Genomic DNA, 22,478 nt, shown 5'->3' with positions numbered 1-22,478 from the left:
ATCATAAATAATTTCACTTTCTTCCCATGTTTCTGTATTGTAGAAGTTTCCTGCCCTGAGCCTACATTTGTTTTATAATCTTAAAACATAAGTAAACATTAAAAAAAGAAAAAATTCTAGCAGAGATAGCTTTCTCTAAAGCTATGGTTCTGGAAGAGGTAAACTTTGGCTCAGAGGTCACATAGCCATGCAAAACAGCCCATGCCTTAGGAAGAGGTGGGAAGCGACTAAGTGTGGGGTCTATGCCTGGGGAAATGAGCCTGACCCCCCAGAAGACCCCCCCACAAGAAGGTCGTGGACAGTCCGCTCTGGACATGGGCCCTGAAGGGAACGGAGATCTAGGAGACCACGGTGTGTGCCGAGATATTTAATCAAACACACACATGACCACACTAACACACTGTCACCTTTGCCACTTCCCTGCTTAGTGCTAGCCTGCACAGCCTCTAAATGACAGAGCCCAATGGAAATGGTCAGGAGTCACCTTTTCCGGGTACCTGACAGAGCCACGAATCCAAAGGGCATCTCAATGCAGCACCTGGACTTTTCCTCATTGCATTTCTTCCTGGGAAGGAAAAGTTGTCCAACTTGAGTGACCCATGGCTATGACTTCTCTGAAGTTCTCTGTACTTCTAAAGGGCAAGCCTTGACCTCTGTCTTCCTGTATGCAGGCCCAAGTGATCCCAACTGGAAGAGTTCCTTCCTACCGTAGACGCAGTGTCAGCTGTAGTGAGGTGACTTCAGCAAAAGCTCAATATTTCCCAAGTATCTACTATGTGCCAGACATACCAGGGATGTGAGGGACAGTGGTGAACACAAAAGTGAAAGCCCTCCTCTCAAGAAGCTCACAGTGGAGGCAGTAAATGCTTCCATAAGCCAAAGCCACACAGAGAAATTAGACCTGGACTCATTTATGTCTGATAGTGATTTGTACTTAGGACTTGACTCCATTCGGTGTGAACCTGGCTCACTCCAGAATGAGACTTGCTTTCTGATTTCCCACTGTAGGTAGGGGCTCATGATTTCCAACACAGCCATCAGGAAAACCCAGCCAGAGTGTTTTTTTTAAAACACCTCAGAAACAAACAAATTGACAATGGGAACACTTCCTTCTGGAATACAACCTTCACAAAGTTCTGTTCTCATTTTTTTTTTCAAACTTGAAATAATTAAACTTAATCCAAAAAGTAGTCCGCCTACCTTTAGATTCTCTGAAAGGGAAAAAGAAATCCCTCAGGCAGTAATTCTAAGTGCTGACAAAGCAGCAGCAAAATTTCTTAAAACACTGTTCTCCTGGATGAATTCAAAGCAGGCAGTTCACGTTCTTGACAGGAAAATGAAAACCATGATTCACATTTTAGGCATAAAGTACACAGATAATTAATCAAGCTTCATCCAAGGCTCTTGAAGCTTTTTATGTTGGCTATTCTGATGCAGCACTGTTTTCCAACATTGCCTGCTGACATCCAGAGAGAAGTTCTACTGGTTCAAGAAAGAAACAATCATGGCAAACTAAAACAAGTTTACCTTATAAACATGTGGATCTCACAGGCAAGATGAGGTCAAGGTAACAAGAAACCCATTGGGATGAAATGTGCCAAAAAAAAATACTTTTTGCTCTGAAAATGGAACAAGAAGGGTAGGGAAATTTCTAGATGAAGACCAGCCATTGTGACGATGATGGCTTACACTGACAGCATGCTCCCTGCCTGCCAGGCACCACCCTGCCAAAATTTATTCCGTGACAGTTTCCAGTAGGTACTATTTTTATCCCCACTTTGCAGATTTGTAAACTGAGAAAGGAGAGGTTGAAGTAATCCAGAGGTAGAGGCAGCATCCAATGCCAGGCAGTCTGGATCCAGATCCTGAGATCCCTGGCATGAGGCTCAACTGCTTCTGACCATGGGTTTGTTATGACCAAGATCCATGACAGGTGCAGCACACAGGAGGCCAGTGTGCAGGTGGCTGCAGACAAAGCTATCGTCAGACCCAGCAAGAGAGCAATGGAAACAAAGAGCTACCAGAACTGGGAAAGCCTGAACTCCCATTTCACCTGTGCCACCTATTGGCAAATGACCACAGACAGATCACAGACCCTGCCCTGCAGTTCCCCACCCAAAAAGTGAGAATTAGTAGCATTCATTTCATGCTGGTGTTGTAAGGATTAGATGAACTAATTCCAGGCAAAGCATAATAATAATAATAATCCTCACCTGGATGCACTATGAGAATTTAGGATTGTTAGTATTGTATTTCCACAAAGTCATAAAACTGCACTTCTTTTAAATATCCTAAATTTTGACTCTTCTGCTAATTTACATAGAGAACTCTCCAGGTCATCCAGAACAGCGATGTGGAACAATAATAGGTAGACTATATTTTGCAAAACCAATTTGACAATGAAAAATGTAGTCAGTGAAATTATTAGACTGTGCTGTTCTCAGGTTAGCTCTGTTGAATTTTTTTTTTTTTGCGAAAGTAAATATACTTTCTGATGTTGAATAATATATTTTGTAATACATTCATTAATGAGGTCACTCTGATTTTAGGCATGAATTTTTCACTTTTTACATTTTCTTAAAATGAATTAAATGTGCTTATGAAAAAAAAGAACCTCACCTGGTACAGAGTGAGCATCCAAAAAGAAAGAAGCTATTACTCCTGGAAAAGCATTTCTAAGGGTAGACCCCAAGGCTAGAGAGCCAGCAGCAAAGTGTGCACAGAGGAGGGCACAGCTGGCCTGAGGCAAAGCTGCTCCCAGAGGTCCTCACTCCATTTTGTGTCACATCTCTGAGCACTGCCACTCTATTGTACCCTCGTAACTCCTGGCAAGTCATCCTGCACTGCCAATTCTCCATGCCAGAAAGACTGGCCCTGCCGCACCCTGCTCTCCAAAGACCCTGCCATCTACTGGTGACATGACCTGGGCTAGTGAGGCAGGCATGTGCCCTTCTTCATCTCATGTTTCTGGGCCTGGCTCAGTATGGGACACAATCAATTAGGACACAATCAATCAAAACCTATCTATGGCTGCAGAAGTGAAGAAATGGGGGGTGATTTCTACACCATCTTAAGTAAGGGGACTAGAGTCTCCATCCCTATGTAATCCACTTCTGCTCCCAAGACAAAGGAACAGGACCAAGAAAGTGATGTGTCACCATCTGCAGACACTATATCCAGAGTGTAGGTATTCTCAGTGTGGTGAGTGGTGCCCTCCAGCTTTTAAAGCTGGACTTTATTTAAAAAAAAAAATTCAGAAACAGCCACCACTGAACTTTAGGTTCACCCCTTTTTCTAAGACTTAAAGTCATAGGAGATTTCAGGTCAGAGAGACCACGGGGAAAGGACAGACTTGAAGGCATGAGCCCATCACCATGGGCTCTGGGCCCGTGGATACATCTCCCCCATATGTACCACAGAAGTGTAATAAATTCATGAAGGGGAACTGTCAGGACTTCCTTTCTTCCAGCTTTACTGAGATCTAATTGACACTGTGTATGCTTAAGGTACACAATGTGTTGGTTTGATACACTTATATTCTGCAAAATGATTACTGCTATAGCATTAATTAACACCTCCATCATGGCACTGAACCATCATTTCTTTTTTGTGATGAGAAGATTTAAGATTTACTCTCTTAGCTACTTTCAAATACATAATACAGTATTGTTAATTATAACCACTGTGCCGTACATTGGATTTCTAGAACTCATTCATCTGCTACCTGGACTTGGTAGAGAAAATGAGGAGACATCGGCCAAAGGACTTCCTTTTGAGCAAGGATTTGTCTGGATAAAAAGCAGCTCTCCTCACCAGCTGCCCTACAGAGGCTGTTTAGAAAAACATCTGCATTCAAATGATCCCAACAGGATGGGGAGCAGACAAGCCCAAATGTGCAAAACTGATGCCTCAGGAGGAGCAAAGGAAGTCACCTGCCACAGAGCCTGTGGGGCCAGGAGTCAAGAGACTGAGGTTCTAGGCTCAGTTCTGCCCCTGAACAATAAGGAAGATCTGAGTAAGGCCCTCTGGGAGACAACACAGAGAAAGATAGATGAGACAATGCCTAGAGCCAGGTCAGGTCAGATACTGGGCATAATATAATTCACTCAGTGTGCCTTCTGGTAAAATGTCAATGTTCCATTTGCTCAGTATGTATCAATCCCCTGCATGACCATGATTTCACTGGGGTTGTCAGGGTCATTCCATTATCAGAAAGCCACACTACCAATCCCTTCCCTTCCCATCCACACCCAAATCTGCTACGAATAATTCCAACTCATAAAATACTCAATTTAAATTTTTCACAGAAAGCACTTTCATCTCACTTATTAACAGTGTGACACTGGACATGTTCTTTAACATCTCTAAGCCTTGGTTTTCTCACCTAAAAATATGAGGAATTATAAATTTCTATCTCACAGGGCTGTGTGAAGGCTTAAGGAATAAAGTGCCACACCACACTACCTGGCATACACTAAGTGCTCAATAAACATTAGCTGTCATCATCATCATCATTATCATCATCATCATCATCCCCATATCCAAAACACCCCAGTTTGCTACTTTCATCAAACAGTAAGAGGACCTTTTGTGTTAGGGAAAAAAATCAAAGCAAGGCATCTATGTTTCATGTTATTTTGCATGACTAAGTGTTCATACTTTTAAAGTCCAGTTTAAAGGGGTGGTAGAGAGGGAGGTGGGCAGGGGGTGGGGGTGACTGGGTGACAGACACTGAGAGGGGCACTTGATGGGATGAGCACTGGGTGTTATTCCATATGTTGGCAAATTGAACACCAATAAAAAATAAATTAAAAAAATAAAGTCCAGTTTAATACATTCTCATTACGTGACTGAAAATCTTTTCATTGGTCCACAAAACTAAATTAAAGAACAACACATTAAGGAACCAAGTATTTCCATCATTAAATCAAAAGATAAATGTGGGTCTTCCAAAGAACTCTATCATCAGTATTATATATATTCATTCAGGGCTGATATGTTTAGGCGAAATAACCCAGAAAAGCAAATTCTGAGCCAAGTCTTGGAAAATAGGTAGGATTTTAGATAGGCAATAAAGAAGCCACCTGAATGATGATTCGGAAAACCACAAAAATATTCATGGGTAAAAGTGAGAGTCAATGGATTTTTTAAAATATAATTCTACATATTAAAAAACATAAACATTGGGTCTAAGAAAAATTTGCAAAAACTTTTAGAGACATCTGGTTCAAGATGGCTGATTGAATCCATTCATTTTGTATCTCTTCCCTCTCAAAAAATCACCATTGAAAAGAAAGAAAACATAAGAAATCTATAGCCAGGCTGATAAGCCTTAAAGGGTACCAATTAGAAAGTAGAAGGTTGGGGGTAACTATGAAAAATAGAAAGCAGATAGAAATAAAATACTAAATAATGCAACAGAGGTGAAACCTCCCTGAAAAGGAGTTTAGTCAAGGAAGAGACCCAAAATTCTGTGTACAAATTCCTTTCAAATTATTGGCTACCTCAGACATTGCAATGTGCAGGACAAGACTCCAAGGACCCCACTGGAAAGCAACAGCTATAGTCTAAAAGTAAAGCAGAAATTTCAGCAGCTAGCCACTGCCAGGAGACAGAGTTTGGACTTGGCGTTTTTCCAAGTTAGACTTTCTACTGAAACCTCAGAAGACTCAAACCACGGTAATAAAAAGCACATCCCAGAACTAAAAGATGCACCCTAGGAGCAAAGGCAAAATTAAGACAAACTTATACAAACATAGCCTAGAGCCAAGTTTGTAAGGATGAAGGTGACGCAACAGTAAATTAACTTCCTTCAAGAACAAAATTCAACATTCTTTAGCAGACAATAATGTTCTAGCTTCTGTAAAATGTATGATTCATAATGTCCAATGTGCAATAAAAAACTACTACACATGCAAAGGAAGCACTAAAATATGGCCCACATTCAACAGAAAAAAAAATCAGAACCATAGATCATCCTGATATTGGAATTAGCAGAAAAGGACTTTGTATTATAAATACATTGAAAGATTATAGGGTAAAGAAGAGAATGGATGCCTAAGTAGAAAACATCAACCAAAAAAATTAAACTCTAAAAAAAGAACCAAATGGAAATTCTGGAACTGTGAAAAAAAATGAACATCTGAAATAAAACATTTACTGCCTGGGTGTGGCAGCAGAATAGACATAGTAGAAAATGAATAGATGAATCTGAAGATAAGCCAATAGAAATTACCTTAAACTAAGCCACAGGGAAGAGATAACAATAACGACAAAATAGAACACAGCATTCAAGACTTGTGGAATAATATGAAACTGTCTAACATCTGTGTCAATTGAACAACCAGAAGGAAAGGAGAGAGTGCAAAGGGCAGAAGAAATATTTGAAAAAAAATAATGTCTTATAAATATTTAACTGATGAAAGACATCAAACCACTGCTCTGAGAAACTTCATGAACCCAAGCAGGAGACATACGATAAGACCAATATGGACACATCAGAGTTGACTTGCTAAAAACCAAAGGTGAAAAGAAACTCTTAAAAGCAGCCAATGGCAAAAGACATGAAGAGAAATCTCACAGAGGAAGACATAGACATGGCCAACACACACATGAGAAAATGCTCTGCATCACTTGCCATCAGGGAAATACAAATCAAAACCACAATGAGATACCACCTCACACCAGTGAGAATGGGGAAAATTAACAAGGCAGGAAACAACAAATGTTGGAGAGGATGCGGAGAAAAGGGAACCCTCTTACACTGTTGGTGGGAATGTGAACTGGTGCAGCCACTCTGGAAAACTGTGGAGGTTCCTCAAAGAGTTAAAAATAGACCTGCCCTACGACCCAGCAATTGCACTGTTAGGGATTTACCCCAAAGATTCAGATGCAATGAAACGCCGGGAAACCTGCACCCCGATGTTTCTAGCAGCAATGTCCACAATAGCCAAACTGTGGAAGGAGCCTCGGTGCCATCGAAAGATGAATGGATAAAGAAGCTGTGGTCTATGTATACAATGGAATATTACTCAGCCATTAGAAACGACAAATACCCACCATTTGCTTCAACGTGGATGGAACTGGAGGGTATTATGCTGAGTGAAGTAAGTCAATCGGAGAAGGACAAACAGTGTATGTTCTCATTCATTTGGGGAATATGAATAATAGTGAAAGGGAATATAAGGGAAGGGAGAAGAAATGTGTGGGAAATATCAGAAAGGGAGACAGAACATAAAGACTTCTAACTCTGGGAAATGAACTAGGGGTGGTGGAAGGGGAAGAGGGCGGGGGGTGGGGGTGAATGGGTGACGGGCACTAAGGGGGACACTTGACGGAATGAGCACTGGGTGTTATTCTGTATGTTGGTAAATTGAACACCAATAAAAATTAATTTATAAAAAAAAAAAAACAGCCAATGGGAAAAACATGTGATATTCAGGAAAACAACAATGACCGTGACAGTCGACTTCTCATCAGAAATAATGGAATCTACAAGACAATTCTAAAGCCATCTCTAAATTGCTGAAAGAAAACTGTCAATCTAGAATTCTACATCTAACAAAAATATCTTTCAAAAGCAAAGTAAAATGAAGGCAATTCCAACAGAACAAAAGCCAAGAGAATTTATTTCTAGCAAATATGCCCTACAAGAAAAGCTGAAGGAAGTTCTTCAGGTTGAAGGGATATAATCCTAAATGGAAAACCAAATCTGAAAGCAGTAATAAAGAGCACTGGAAACGGTAAGTATGTGGGTATTTTTTATGTAGTTTCTATAAAGGCATAGCGATTGAGACAAAAATAAATGTTTTATGTGACTTACACAGAGAAGTGAATTCTATGTCAATGTATCAAAAACATAAGGAAAGAAATGAAAGAATGCTGTCATAAGATTTTCTTTTTACACTGAATTTGAAATGGTGTAATATTGACTTAATGGTAATAGGTAAAAAAAATGCATATTGTAATCTCTAGAGAAACTGCTTACATTTTTGAAGAGGTGTATCTAAAAATACAATAAAGGGGTTAAGTGGAATATTAACAAATATTAAGCTAAAAGAAAAGAGAAAAAAGAACAAAAAAGATAGTACAAATAAAAAACAAGTGACAAGGTGGTAGACTTAAACTCACCCATGTCAATAATTGCATTAAATGTAAGTGGCTTAACCACTCCAACTAAATGTCAGAGATGGACCATGTTGGATAAAATTAAAAGGCACAACCAAATGCTGCTTGTAAGAGACATACATTAAACATAAAAATGCAGATAGGTTGGAAATAAAAGGATAGGAAATATATTCTGTGCAGACATTAATCTCAAGAAATATAATGTAGCTATATATTGTATTAGATAAAGTATACTCCAAGATAAGGAATATTAACACAAAGATGAAAATTTTGTTAATGATAAAAGGTTCATCAGAAAGAGATAAAATTTAAGGACATTAACCTGAAATGTAGACATAGGAATTCTGACCTCCAAATCACTCAAGGAAAAAAAGGAGGGCAGCAAAGAAAACTTGAACTGTTCAGCAAAAAGCAAGAAATTAGTGGACAAAATAAAAATGAAGCACCACAAAAAGAAAGCACAGAATAAGCTGGCAGCAATATGACAAAACATTAGTTATTTCCCCCCAAAATGTAAATGCTCTAGTTACCCTAGTTGAGAGGTAGCATATCTTCACATTAAAAACAGCAAATTAGGGGCACCTGGTTGGCTCAGGGGGTAGAGCATGTCACTCGATATTAGGATCATGAGTTCAAACCCCATGTTGTATGTAGAGATTACTTTAACAAGGAAAAGACCAAATTAAGAATGATTTTTTTTAAGTGAGACTACAGAGGATTTGAATAGTACAGTTAACTTGCTTTAATATATTTAGAGCTTTGTACCCACGAAACACAAACTATTCATTATGTTCAAGCTATATAAATTTGTGAAAAATTGACCATGTATATGGCCACACAGGAATTCATAACAAATTATAAAACACAGAAATCACACAAGCCACTTTCTCTGATCTCAGTACAATGAAATTACTGTATCATTATCCCTGTATTTAAGACCAGGGAACTGAAGCACAAAGATAAAGCCATTTCCAAGTTTATAGACAGTAAATAGAAGATTAGTGCTTTGAACACAGGCATCCTGCCTCTAGAGCTCACAGTCTTAACCTCTATGCTATATTTGCTCCCAGAAATAAGGGAAACTGGTAGATTTAACTACAAAAAATTTAAAATGTGCACAATAATAGAAATTGCAGGGGCACCTGGATGACTCAATCAGTCACCTGTCTGAGTCTCGATTTTAGCTCAGGTCATGATCTCAGGGTTGTGAGATTGAACCCCATGTCAGGTTTATGGGCATGGAGCCTGCTTGGGATTCTCTCTCTCTCTCTCTCTCTCTCTCTCTCTCTCTCCCTCTGTCCCTTCCCCCATGCAAGCACTCTCTGAAAAAAAAAATTAAATAATAGAAATTGCAAAGAAATTTCAAAGTCAACCATAATGGCACCTGGGTGGCTCAGTCGATTAAGCATCTGGCCCTTGATCTTGACTCAAGTCTCAGTCTCAGGGTTGCGAGTTCAAGCCCTGAATAGGGCTGAGTGTGGAGTGTATTTAATAAAATTAGTTAGTTAATTAATTAATGTAAAACAAAATTAAAGTCAACCATAGACACAGAAATATTTCCAACCTATGAAAAGAGATTCATATCTTTAAGGTATAAAGCACTCCTACACATCAGTAAGATAAATTTAAAGATTCAGTAAAAGCATGGATTAATGGAAATGATATTTCACTAAAGAAATACAAATTGGCCAACAGACGCATGAAAAGATTCTCAATATCACCCATTGTCAGGGAAATGCAAATCAAAACCACAATGAGATATCACCTCACACCTGTCAGAATGGCTAAAATTAACACAAGAAACAAGTGCTGGCAAGGATGTGGAGAACTTCGTACCTGCTGGTGAGAATGCAAACTGGTGTGGCCATTGTGCAAAACTGTATGGAGGTTCCTCAAAAAAGTTAAAAACAGATCCAATAATTGCACTACTGCCTATCTACTAAAAAAATATAAAAACATTCATTTAAAGGGATATATGCACCCCCTATGTTTATAGCAACATTATATACAATAGCCAAATTATAGAAGCAGCCTAGGTGTCCATCCATAGGTAAATAGATAAAGCAGATGTGGTATCTATCTATCTATCCATCCATCCATCCATCCATCCACACACACACACACACACACACACACACCATGGAATATTATTCAGCCATAAAAAGAATGAAATCTTGCCATTTGCAATGACATGGATAGAAATAGAGGGTACCATGCTAAGTGAAATAAGTCAGAGAAAGACAAATTCCGTATTTCACTCACATGTGCAATTAAAGAAACAAAACAAATAAGCAAAGGAAAAAGAGAAACAAACCAAGAAATAGATTTTTGAACCACAGAGAACAAACTGATGGTCACCAGAGGGAAGAGGAGTGGGGGATGAGTGAAATAAATGATGGGGATTAAAGGATGCACTTGTCGTGATGAGCACTGGGTGATGTATGGAATTGCTGAATCACTATACTGTACACCTGAAACTAATAGAACAGTGCTAACTATACTGGAATTAAACTTAATTTAAAAAAGAAAAAAGAAACACCAATTGCCAATACACAAGTGAAAAGACGCAAATGTTATACTCTGTTCTGTGGTATAAATATAAAACATTACCAACATCCAGCTTTGGCAAGGATGTCAAAAATACAGAATGTAAGCATGTCCAGCCCTTTGGATGGACAATTTGGCAGCGTCCGTCAGAATTTAAAATACACATGGCCTTTGACTAAAAAAATTCACCTGCAAAAGTCTATCATAGTAATATTTTTATAGGTGTGCTAGGATCTAAGCATAATTGCGACATTGTTTGTTGTAGCAAAAAAAATGAAAACACCTGAACATTCCATGAATAGGTTAACATGATGAAACACCACAGGGCCAGTCAAAAGATTCAAGCTGATCTAAAGTAAGTAAAAAAAAAAAATTCAACTCTAAAAAAAAAAAAAAAAAAAAATCAACTCTAGACAAAATGTGTTCTCAGTTTTTTTTGCTCTCAGTTTTTTATTAGACTTTATATTTACTTGCATTTTTGTTATATGTAAATATATAATATATACAAAATATGTTATATACACATGCATATAAATGAACTACAGTTAAGCACAACATGGATGAATCTCAGAAATGTGCCAAGCAAAATACTCACACAAGAGTACACACTGCTTAAAAATTTGACTTTAAAAAGTGAAAGGAGGGGTGCTGGGCTGGCTCAGTCAGCAAAGCATGCAACTTTTGGTCATTGAGTTTGAGTCCCATATTGGTCAGGAAGCCTACTTAAAACAGTGTATGTTCTCATTCATTTGGGGAATATAAATAATAGTGAAAGGGAATATAAGGGAAGGGAGGAGAAATGTGTGGGAAATATCAGAAAGGGAGACAGAACATGAAGACTCCTAACTCTGGGAAACGAACTAGAGGTGGTGGAAGGGGAGGAGGGCGGGGGGTGGGGGTGAATGGGTGACGGGCACTGAGGGGGACACTTGACGGGATGAGCACTGGGTGTTATTCTGTATGTTGGTAAATTGAACACCAATAAAAATTAATTTATTAAATATAAAAAATAATAAAATAAAATAAATAAAATAAAAAGTGAAGGGAATGGAGCTGGCAACAGGAGTGAAAGCTTACACTTTTTGTATTGCTTTAATTTTCACAATGATTTGGGGCAGCCTGGGTGGCTTAGCGGTTGAGCACCGCCTTTAGCCCAGGGCCTGATCCTGGAGTCCCTGGATCGAGTCCCACATCAGGCTCCCTGCGAGGAGCCTGCTTCTCCCTCTGCCTCTCTCTCTCTCTCTGTCTCTCATGAATAAGTAAATAAATCTTAAAAAAAAATTCACAATGATTTTATAACTTAAAGAAAATGTTTAAGTGAGGAGAAACATCCATTCCCACCACATATAGACACTTTTGTGTAATCCTTTCTAATATGTGTCCAAATCAAACATATTTCCCATAGTTTTGATTCTGAGATCTATTTTCCTATAGTACTTTCTCCCCTCAACTATTACACCATAAAATGTTACCATGTTTCCTCCTGATTCTCCAAATGATTTTTAGTAGACATATAGTACTCTTGCCTGTCCATAATTTACCAAACTATTCAAGTGTTCACCATGTGAGTTTTAATTTATTTTCTTTTTTTGACAAATATATTTGCTTTGTATGGAAAACAGCAATGAATATCTTCATACATGAGGATGCGTCATACATGAGGCACATCAGTGCCTCGACATATTTTTCTAACAGTTCTTAAGCCAAAAGGCAGGAATAATTTCAGGCTGTGCACTGCAATACCTGGGGTTATGTCTGTTTACAATCCCACCAGCAGCCTCAGATCACATCTGCTTCACTACAATCTTGCACATCTGAGTGCTAATCTCCTCTTTCTGGTTTTCCTTCCAATATTTCAGTTGATATTAAATATAGAAAGGTTGAGGAGTGCCTGGGTAGCTCACTCAGTTAAGTGTCCGACTCTTGGTTTTGGCTCAGGTCATGATCTCAGGGTTGTGGGATCAAGTCCCATCTCTGGCTCCGTGTTCAGCAGACAGTGTCTGAATATTCCCTCTCCCTGCCCCTCCCCTCACCGCACCCGCCCTGTGCTCATGCTCATGGACTCTCTCTCTCACTCAAATAAATGAATCTTTAAAAAAATACATAAAAAGGTTGATTTTTCATCACTTTCCCACTTCAGATATTTCTAAAGCTAACAAAAGAATCACCCAGTGCCCTATCTAAGGCTATTTCATTAGCTTCTTTCTCCCCCATAATAGGAAACTTCTATACTGATTTTTTAAATTGAATTCCATTTGCCAACATATAGTATAATACCCAGTGCTCATCCCATCACATGCCCTCCTTAATGCCCATCATCCAGTTACCCCATCTCCCTACCTACCTCCTCCCCTTCTGCAAGCCCCCCACCCCCACCCATTCATTTTGCAGAGTTAGAAGTCTCTCATCGTTTGTCTTTTTCTCTAATTTTTCCCCACTCAATTCCCCCCCCTTTCCTTTATGGTTCCTTTCACAATATTGATTTTTGTGATTATGTATGAAAGTAATAAATGTTTACTGTAAAATAATGTGGACAATAAACAGTATGAAGAAAAAAGCAAATGTTATATAATCCCATTACCCCAAAATAACCACCATTAAGATTTTGTTGTATATCTTTATAGCTCTTTTTTCTTACAGATACAAACACAAATTGATTTTATTACATTACCACATTAAAGTAGCATTATGCACACTTATGTGACCTACTTTTTATCACTTAACAACAGTAATGGATATCTTCCCAAGTCAACAAATAGTTGTCTACATTACTAGCTTCAACGGCTGCGCGTTCTTTTGTCCTGGAACAATAAAAAGCATATGCAATGTTATTCTGTTGTTTTCAGACGCACAGTTTGCATTTCTATGGAAATCACAGTTTTCAAGGTGTATCCGTTATTTGTACACTTGTTAGTTCTCTGTTAGTTCTGCTGTCATTTTTCTTTTAAAGAGTTCTCTTATTGATTGGTAAGAGCTTTCTGTATAGGAGGAGCATTAACTCTTAACTGTAAATCAGGACAACAATATCACCTTCTGGGAGGCTGCAAAGAGTAAACCATCTAAGGTGTGACAAGTGCCTAAAACAAAGCTGATTCATACTAAGTGTTAAAGCTCCTCTCCTTTCTGCCCTCTACAACCAAAGGGGAGATATAGGTCAATTAAAAGATAATCTACACATATATCTGTATCAGCGATTTCTTCCTCTCCATGACTTCCTGAAAGATTATTCAGAATACTTCCCCAAAACTTTCTAAATCCTAATTCAAAGGTCAGCTTTCCTGTGGTACTGAGAGCTGTATTCTTCTTATTATTATTATTATTATTACTACATTGTGATATTAAGGTTTTTTTTCATTGACCTCCATCTCCACCTCCCCCCAGGAAGGAAAAAAGATGAAGCAAGGGAGGGAGATTGGCTTTAATTCCTACTATGTGCCAGTTTTGTAGCAAGCCCCTGTGGCCATTATATTACTTCATCTTTACAGCCTCCTGGTAGGTGATTGTTTAGTTCCCCACTTTGCAGATGAGAAAGCTAGGGCATATCTTTACGATCAGCAGTCAGGAAATAATTCCAAAATCCTTACGCTCACTAGGGTGCCATGCTGCCCACCCACCTGTTGAGTAAGGACCCAGCTCTTGGTTTCCTCATGTCATTCACCAGGACCACCAAGGGCTCTCACAGAATAGTTGCTCAACAGATGGAGAGTAGAGAAGAATACAAACTACATCTCCATTTCAGAAGCACAGCTCGACAAAGAAAGGCCAAATCCTTCCTTAAAAACCTCAAATGAATAACCCAGCATTTCCACACCTAGGTATGTATCCAACAGAAATTACAAATATGTTCACCAAAAAAATAATTGCAGCATTATGCATAATAGCCCAAACCAACAATAACCTAAATATCCATAATCAGTAAAATCAGTAAAGAAAGGGGTACAGTCATGCCATGAAATGCTCTACAGCAATAAGAATTAACAAACTACAACTAAGTACAGTACAGATAAATCTCCAAAATATGCTGAGCACAACAGCCACACAAAAGAGTACACGCCGTATGATTTCATTCACCTGGACTTCAAAAATGATGCTAGAAGTCAGGGTGGTGGGGCCGTGGGAGGAGGGGAGCAGTGGGATGGGGTTTGATGGGTAGAGGGTATTCTGGGAAGCCATGCAATTATAAATCATGCATTTTTTCCTTGTGTATATTATTTTTAGGTTGAACTAAATGCAATTCCTGTTTTTGTAGGTCAAAACAGTCAAATATCAGCAACTGCATATGGTTCAAACTAATACTTTAATAAAAAATGTGGTTTTTTTAAAACCCTCCGGTAAAGGAGAAAAGAAATGTCTGGCACTGATTGGCAGACTGCTACCTTTCTGAAAACCAACCTAGATGCTCCTGCAGCTTCTGACCCTGTTTCTTGTTCCTTTTTCTTCAGTGGAGACAGAATAACAACCAGTCCCTCACCTCTGCAGGACAGTTTTTCACAGTCACATACTGAAAGGCGGTGATGAGGCCATCCCTGAGCTCAGAGTCCCAGATTCTCTCTGCTTCCTGCTTGCCCATCCCAGACATCCCCAAGCTCCTCTATACCTCTGTGCCTTTAGCCGAATGATGAGAACACACTGGTAGGTATGGTTCTATGTGAATCCACCTCCTCACCGTGAACCAGGGCTTCTAATTCATTCACAGAGCACCAAGATTATCTTTTTGAAGGAAATCACTATGACTAAGATAATTTTCATATTTAAAAACGCTATTATAGGAACATAGAGGCGGGGAACTTTTATGAGCCTTGTGCGGTTCATAAAAGGCACAATCTTTATAACTAATTGAGATAACTTTACCTACAGGTTTTGAAACTCATCATCTCCTTTTGGCTGTGGTACAAGCATTTATCTCCCTGTGGCAAAACATCATCAATTCTCAGAATTCTGGGTTCAGCAGACTCACTGTACAGTGGCAAATAATATTTCAAACAGAAGGCAGCTTCATTTATCAGATGACAAAGCAGAAGCCTCCCCAGGGAGGGAAGAGGTGCTCAGCGCACTCAGCCCAGCACCCGCTGGGGATGGAGAGGGTGTCTGATGGGAAACTCCCTGCACCGGGCTTCTGACCGAGCCCTGGTGATGAGCATAGACTTGGAAGTAAATGATAGGAATGCAGCATTTTCCTTCCACATGGTCCAAGGCAATTATGTTAATATCACTTCTGATTCAATGTCCTAAAATCACTGTTGTAAGTAGCCAGCAATTTAAGTGACCCATGAGAAAGTACAGTGCTGAGACCACCCCTTCATTAGACAGCGAGCCACTTACCCTGCTCTGTGGGGGTACGACTCAGTGCATGAGCTCATGGCAAGTTACACACTTCACAGACGGGGACTGAAAGGAATCTTTGGCAATGTGTTTAAACAAGTTGATTATTTTATGGAAATCCTATAGTGAGTCATTTGTAATCAGAGTGTCATTACCCATAGCACTTCTCTTGAGTGTATATTATGGATTTATCTTAATAAAAGGACAGTGGCCATAACATTACCATTTGCTGAGCACCCGTGATGAGCTGAATACGCTCTCACTTCATACTCTCACTCATGGGGCCTGCTAATGTTCCTGTCGAGCAGATGGGGAACCGAGGATCTAAGCTGGATAAATACTTTCCTGAAAGGCTCACCCAACTGAGAAATGTCAAAAGCAGGATTCAGGCCTCAGAAACCGATGCCAAAGGCCACGGACGTGACTGTGATGCTACAATGCTGTTCTGAGACTGTAAGGAACAGAGGGGTGGGGAGAAGGCATCTAATTTTTGTTCTGCGTACTGTGGGCACTTAAAGCATCTTATCTCCTAACGTCCAGTGAAGGTGAGTATTGTTCCCATTTCCCACACGAAGAAATCTGAGATTCAGAGATTTGAGGCAACTTGCTAGTCAGTGGCAGAGCCAAAATCCACACATAGACCTGCCTGGCCCCAACGTCCATGGGCTTTCGTTATGCCACTTTGCTCTGGATGACTCTGCTTCTAGAGAGCAAGCAGACCTATTCCAGGTGTATCATCAGATGGAACAGACTTGTTTCCCAATAGCTAATGAAGCCCCCAGATTGTCGTTAACACAGAACATTTCCTTCTGTCCCACAAAGTCAGCTGCCAATGGCTCGACTCTCCAGGGCACCTGTCCCGCTGCTTGCGTGTTGCAGCTCTGTCATCCTAACACGTAGCTCCGTGCTCGCCACCGACAGAGAAGGACAATGACAGGCCGCTAAGGGGACTCACACTGCCTCAAGGTCCTCATGGCCCCACCTAATGGCAGGGCTTTAGGAAGGGTAGTCTCCTGTGCGGCCAGAAGGAGAAAAGACCCAGAGGAGACCCTCCTACCATGAGATGGTCTAGACTGCATGTCAGTAGGTCCCAAATGTGGTGGACAGAAGGAGCCCCTCTTGAAAATGCAGATTCCCAGGACTCCGTCCTACATGTTGATTCAGTTAAGTGTGAACCAAGCCCCGGGCAAACCTGATGCAGACGCGCAGCAAACCGGCCTTGGGGAAGCCGTGTCCAGCACTGAGGCAGATGGCTCCAAGGGACCACCAGAAATTGAGTGCAATCTGGTGAGCACTCGTGAGGCACCGACCACATTCGTGCCAAGGCCTGGCTGGGAATATAAAGAAAGCGACACAGATAACGAGACGGCCCCAGCCCGCACAGCCCAAGAGTAACCAGTCTGGAGCCAGACTTGGAGCCAGCTGACCACAACACAAGGTGGAATAAAACACAGGCCCCCGGAGAGCACACTGGGACACAGTGGCACCTGCAGGGCTGGGTACTGTCACCTGTCACAAAAGCAAACAGGTCCTGTGGACCGAGCCATTGCTTTCTACCACTGGGCAAGTGTCTAGATATGATGTTTTTCTGTTGCAAACCTCCCCAGGCCCCCCAGTTACTGCTTTGAAGGGAATGTCTGTGCTTCCTTGTAGGGCATGGAGATCCACATTTTTGTCCCAGACCCATCTCCTGCAGCCTCCAAATCCATACCTGGTGACTTGATCCCCACCCAAAATCTGCCTCTAAACCTCCCAGCCTTTGCTCCAGACACTTGTCCATAGGAACGTCCTTGGGCCGGGCCCTTCATACCTGCCATTCGATGCTCAAGACTCAGGTGAGATGCCAGCTCTGGGCAGCCTTCCCTGGCACCTGTCTCCTCCTCCTCATCCCTCCCAGGCTAATTAATCCCTCCTTCCCAATAAACTGAGCACTTTGCTCCAACTACCACAACTGTCTCTGGCCTACAGCCCTAGACAGGACTCTTAGGGGTAATAATGAAAGATCTGGTAGTTTCTGTCAATATTCCAAAAACCTACCTGACAGCCAGTGCCCTCAAGCAAATCACCTGGACCAGCTAATGTGCCAAGTTCCCCTGTGTCTGTTTGGAATTATTCCAACCACAGTGTAGCAATGAAGGGGAAGGAAAGTAAATAGGACAAGTGCTTGCACCTAGAAGATGCCAAAGAAGCATCTATCTGTCAATGGGATGAAAGATACAAATGTTTGAAGGCAAAACTTTCAAAGCCTGTGATTACACTGGGGAAGATAACAAATAGTGGTCCACTGTGTGCTCACTTGGCCAATCTGTGAGCTCCTGGGAGGCCCCCTCACCTTCCTTTTTCAAACATCCCCAGCACCCGACACAGGCCCCCTACATAGGAAGTGCTCCAAGAAGGATGCAGGATTGATCTGAGTTGAGGGAAACACCATTCATTACCTGAGCAACCTGGTCTCCCAAGCAGAACCACAGCTCCTAGGGAGACATCCCAGACAGGGGGCCACCTGGAGTCACAGAGGGGAGAGAGAGGAGGAGGGAGGGCCTGAGGACCCCAGGAAACCCACGTTCACAGGTGAAATAGGCTGATCACCTTCCCCCTCCATCAGCATTTCTGACTGTCATCATATTTCCAGGGCCCTATCTGCAGTGCTAAAAATAAAGGGTTTTCTGGACAAACTGATGTCCTAAGGCAAGGGCCAATAGGGGCAAAAGTGTATAGGCCAACAGTTCTTTTATACTACCACTTAGGTTCTGACCTGGAACTTTCCACATCTCACCCTCTGGGTTCCAGAGACCTAAAGAAGACCCTTCAAAATCTATAACATGTCCTAATTCCATCTCGAAGGGAATGGGAACCACAATCACCACCCAAAGAGCCCGATGTGAGAACCAGTGACAGCTCTTTCCACACATCGTTCCATTTGCTCCTCCAGAGACAACAGGTCACATAAGGGGATGGCTTCTAGGATGCGGTCACTTTCGCTCTAGTTCCAGAGGCCTGGCGCTGGACACATTCTATCTCAGAAGCTGGGAGCCTCGGGACATGGAGTCAACTGCCTGTTCAGATCCAGACTATACCTCCTGCTACCTGAGTGTCTTCAGACAAGCCATTTATCCTTTCTTGGTTTCTTTATTTGTAAAGTGGGGAGAGTGAAGTGTCCACCTCAAGTGAGACAAGAGCAATCCCACAGAATGCCTTTTGCACAGTACACCCCTGAGAGCCCCACACCAGCTGTTACTTCTTCTGAAGAAGTACAGCAAGGTTATTGAGAGTCCAGATGACGCAGAAGGAGCATCTAGATTTAGATTCGGAGCTGCCCTTCTTAACTCTGTGATTTGGGCGGCTTCTTAATCTGTCTGTGTGTCAGTCTCTTCATGCATGAGCACAACACCCAATATACCCCCTCCATCAGGTGTGTATGAGGCGTAAGTGGTCCGTGTGACTGTCTTCGTTACTGCCTGGAACATAATAAACCTTCAATAAATGGCACTCACCGTACTGGCGATCGTAGTAAAACAGGAGCTAATATACTACCGGTCTTACAGCGCTGCCTGCGGGGCTGCTGACTGACCACCTTGTATCCACACTTTGCTTGCTCGCTGAGGTCTGGGGCTGGCTTCACATGTACGTAGAAGCTCACACGTTGTCTGCTGGAGTCTTAGGTGGCAACAGGATGGAGGAGGCCCACCTGAGCTCCTTCTCTCTGCTCTGCCCACAGTCCTCAAGTAAGAGCAAAGAGTCCTCCAAGGCAGCTTCCAAGCACTAAATGCAGCCTCAAAGCTCCACATAATACTTTGATTTTTCCTAAACACTGGGGTCCTCTAACCAATTTTTTTTTCCTTTTAGATTCAGCTTTATGTGCCAGCCCTGACTTGGCATTACCTGTTACTAATTTTCTTCCCACTGGTTTGAACTTCTTAGGCAGGGCTGCCCAAAAGGCGCTGCTCACTTCTTGGATGACCTACAGGGGATTTCCTGGAGAGCATTCTCTTGGGATCCTGAATCACCAAACCTTACCACTAAACCTGGCCTAGAGACAGAGAACTGGTTCCCTAAGAGAAAGGAAATGCATATAACCCTACAGCCTAAAGGTCCCAAACTGCATTTCATTAGTGCTACCTTCAAATCCACAGGGGCATGTGGGCATCAGGTGGTGGGATCCTGCTGTCACACTGAGCAAATACGATCCGGGAATTAGCCTGCGTACAGGTGATACTCCCCGAGAGGCACAAGCTTGCAAAGAAGCAAGGTATCTTCCCCCAGAAAAAAATTATTCTCTTATCCTGAGAAATAGGGTACATACACCAGACAGAAGCAGATGATGAATTTTACAGCAGCGGCAAAAGTGGATTCAGTTGGCCCGGAGGGACTTTCTCAACCTACTCAGGTGAGGCCCCGCTACCGAGACCACCATCTTTATGAGCAGGTGAGTACAAACCACTGAATCTTGCCATCAGACAAGCGCTGGCAAAAGGAAAAATAAAACTCACACAAGTCATCTCACCAGAAGCTTATCTAGAAAAACAAAGGGTCATCTGTATGTGTGTGCGCCCAGCCTGTCCTTCCGGAAGTCGTTATCTGCCAATGATAACAGCACCTGAACATCCAAGATTCCCACCCCGGGAGTCTCCCAGTGATACCAAAGCTGGTCTTTGCTGGTAAAAGAGCCACACATTGGACACACTGTTAATATTTCCGATTGATATGAAATCAGGGAACCATCCAGAAACACCATCAACGCCCAAATGTTTCCCTTTGGGTGAGGGCCGATTCCCCCCATTACTTAATACAAAGGGGAAGCTGAGAGCAAAGAATACAAACTGCCTGTCTGATTTTTACATAACATTCTTTGAGGAAGCAAAAAGCACGTAAAACAATAATTATCACATTTTCAAATCCACTGCACAGACCATCACATATTTGTAAACATCTCAAGAATGTTTTGCGAGATATGTGAAGGGAAATCTGCAAACAATATAAATACTTGCACACCGTCGGACCCTTTTTTCATCCGACAATTCCCAGCAGCAATCAAACCAAGCAGCCTGCGAGCCTGCCTCACTTTACTTCAGCATCACTCACACACACATTCACCAAACAAATGTTAAATCCTACTGTGCACTGAACACTATTTTATCATTTCCATCACGTAATAATTTAATGGGATTTGGCCTATCTGCCAATTGGAAACTGTCCCCATCTGATCACACGGCAACCACTAGTTTTAATGTATAGTCCAAAGGTAGAAACACTGAGAAAGAGGAGGGAAAAGTGGTGTTTGTTTTCCCAAATGCATCAAAACCCAACTGAAGTTCTCATTCCTTTTTCCGAACTGAATAACAGCAGTGTTTAGTCAGAAGCTGGGAGAGGGGGCTTGCCTGCATCTGGGGGAACTCACCGCCCTTTATGATGATGGGAATAAACACTCTGGATGAATTTAATCCCTAGTGAAGAAAAACATGCAAGAAAGGGTCTTTCTTTCCATGTGTATACCCTGGGCTGCAGGAACAGAAGTCAACTCACCGCCTCCCACCTGCCATCAATGACTCCGGCCTCCTGTTTGGAAGGGCTGCATGGGCTTTTTAAAAGAACCCGGCAAGTCCAGAAAGTTCATGCAACTTTAATATTTAAAACGGGTCAGAAAACAGCCATGGGCCGAGGAGCAAAAGGGAAACTGCCCAGCTAGCGTAGGGTCAAGTGCAGGTGCGGGTGCGTGGGGACAAGAGACTCCAGGGGCTGTGGCGTGGGTCTGAGCGGGTGGTGCGTTCGGGGCTTGCATCCGGAAGGCGGAGACGCGACAGCTCCCCTGGGCAGCGGGTTCCGGGGCGCCCTGGGGTTCAGACATCTCGGAAAGAGCCTGTGCAGGAGACCCCTCCTCTTCCCAAGATCGCTGCTTCCAGGTGCAGGCGCTCGGAGGCACCAGGGGCATTTCGCTGCTGTCCCCGGGGGGCCCCGCGCGCACCGCCGGCGGCCACGGGCTCCGCACCCAGCTCGCGGCGTACGGAGCCCGCACCTCGGGCCGAGGCCCCCGGACTTCCCGAGCCGCCCCCCGCAACAGTTTTCCAGCCGGAGACGTACCGCAAACGTCTCCTGGGGAAAAAGGCTCATCCGAACCGCGGGCGCCCAAGCCAGGGACACGGATGGAGACGGAGCCGGGCCCCCGCGAGCAGGGCCGGGAGGACGCAGGGCTGCCGACGGCGGGCTCGGCAGATCGCGCCCGAGGCGAAACTTCCCGCCTCCCCGGAGCAGCCGCGACTCCCCGGGCCGCTGTGCGCAGCCGGCGACAGGCGCAGGCGAGGGGCCCCGAGCGGTCCCGCTCCCCGCGCGGGGGGGAGGGGTGGGGCGCGAGGGTCAGGCCGGCTTCCGCGGTCCCTCGGCGCCCGGGGGCCCGGGGAGGGAACCAGGAGGGTCCCGGAGGACACGTCCCGGGCACCGGGCGGGAGGGAGACCTCGAATCCGGGCCCGGAAGGGACGCGGCGGCG

At 42.7% G+C, this 22,478-nt stretch overlaps 1 protein-coding gene across 1 annotated transcript in view; it reads right to left on the bottom strand.

The window, feature by feature from the left end:
- The window catches only part of PLPP4 (phospholipid phosphatase 4), a 117,875-nt gene that overhangs the window by 95,215 nt on the left and 182 nt on the right, over nt 1–22,478 (bottom strand). The window lies entirely within an intron of this gene.

This window comes from Nyctereutes procyonoides, unplaced genomic scaffold, assembly GCF_905146905.1.
Source record: "Nyctereutes procyonoides isolate TBG_1078 unplaced genomic scaffold, NYPRO_anot_genome, whole genome shotgun sequence".
Lineage (NCBI taxonomy): Eukaryota > Metazoa > Chordata > Mammalia > Carnivora > Canidae > Nyctereutes > Nyctereutes procyonoides.
Note: the sequence above shows the minus strand (reverse complement) of the source record. Positions and strands in the feature narration are given on the sequence as shown.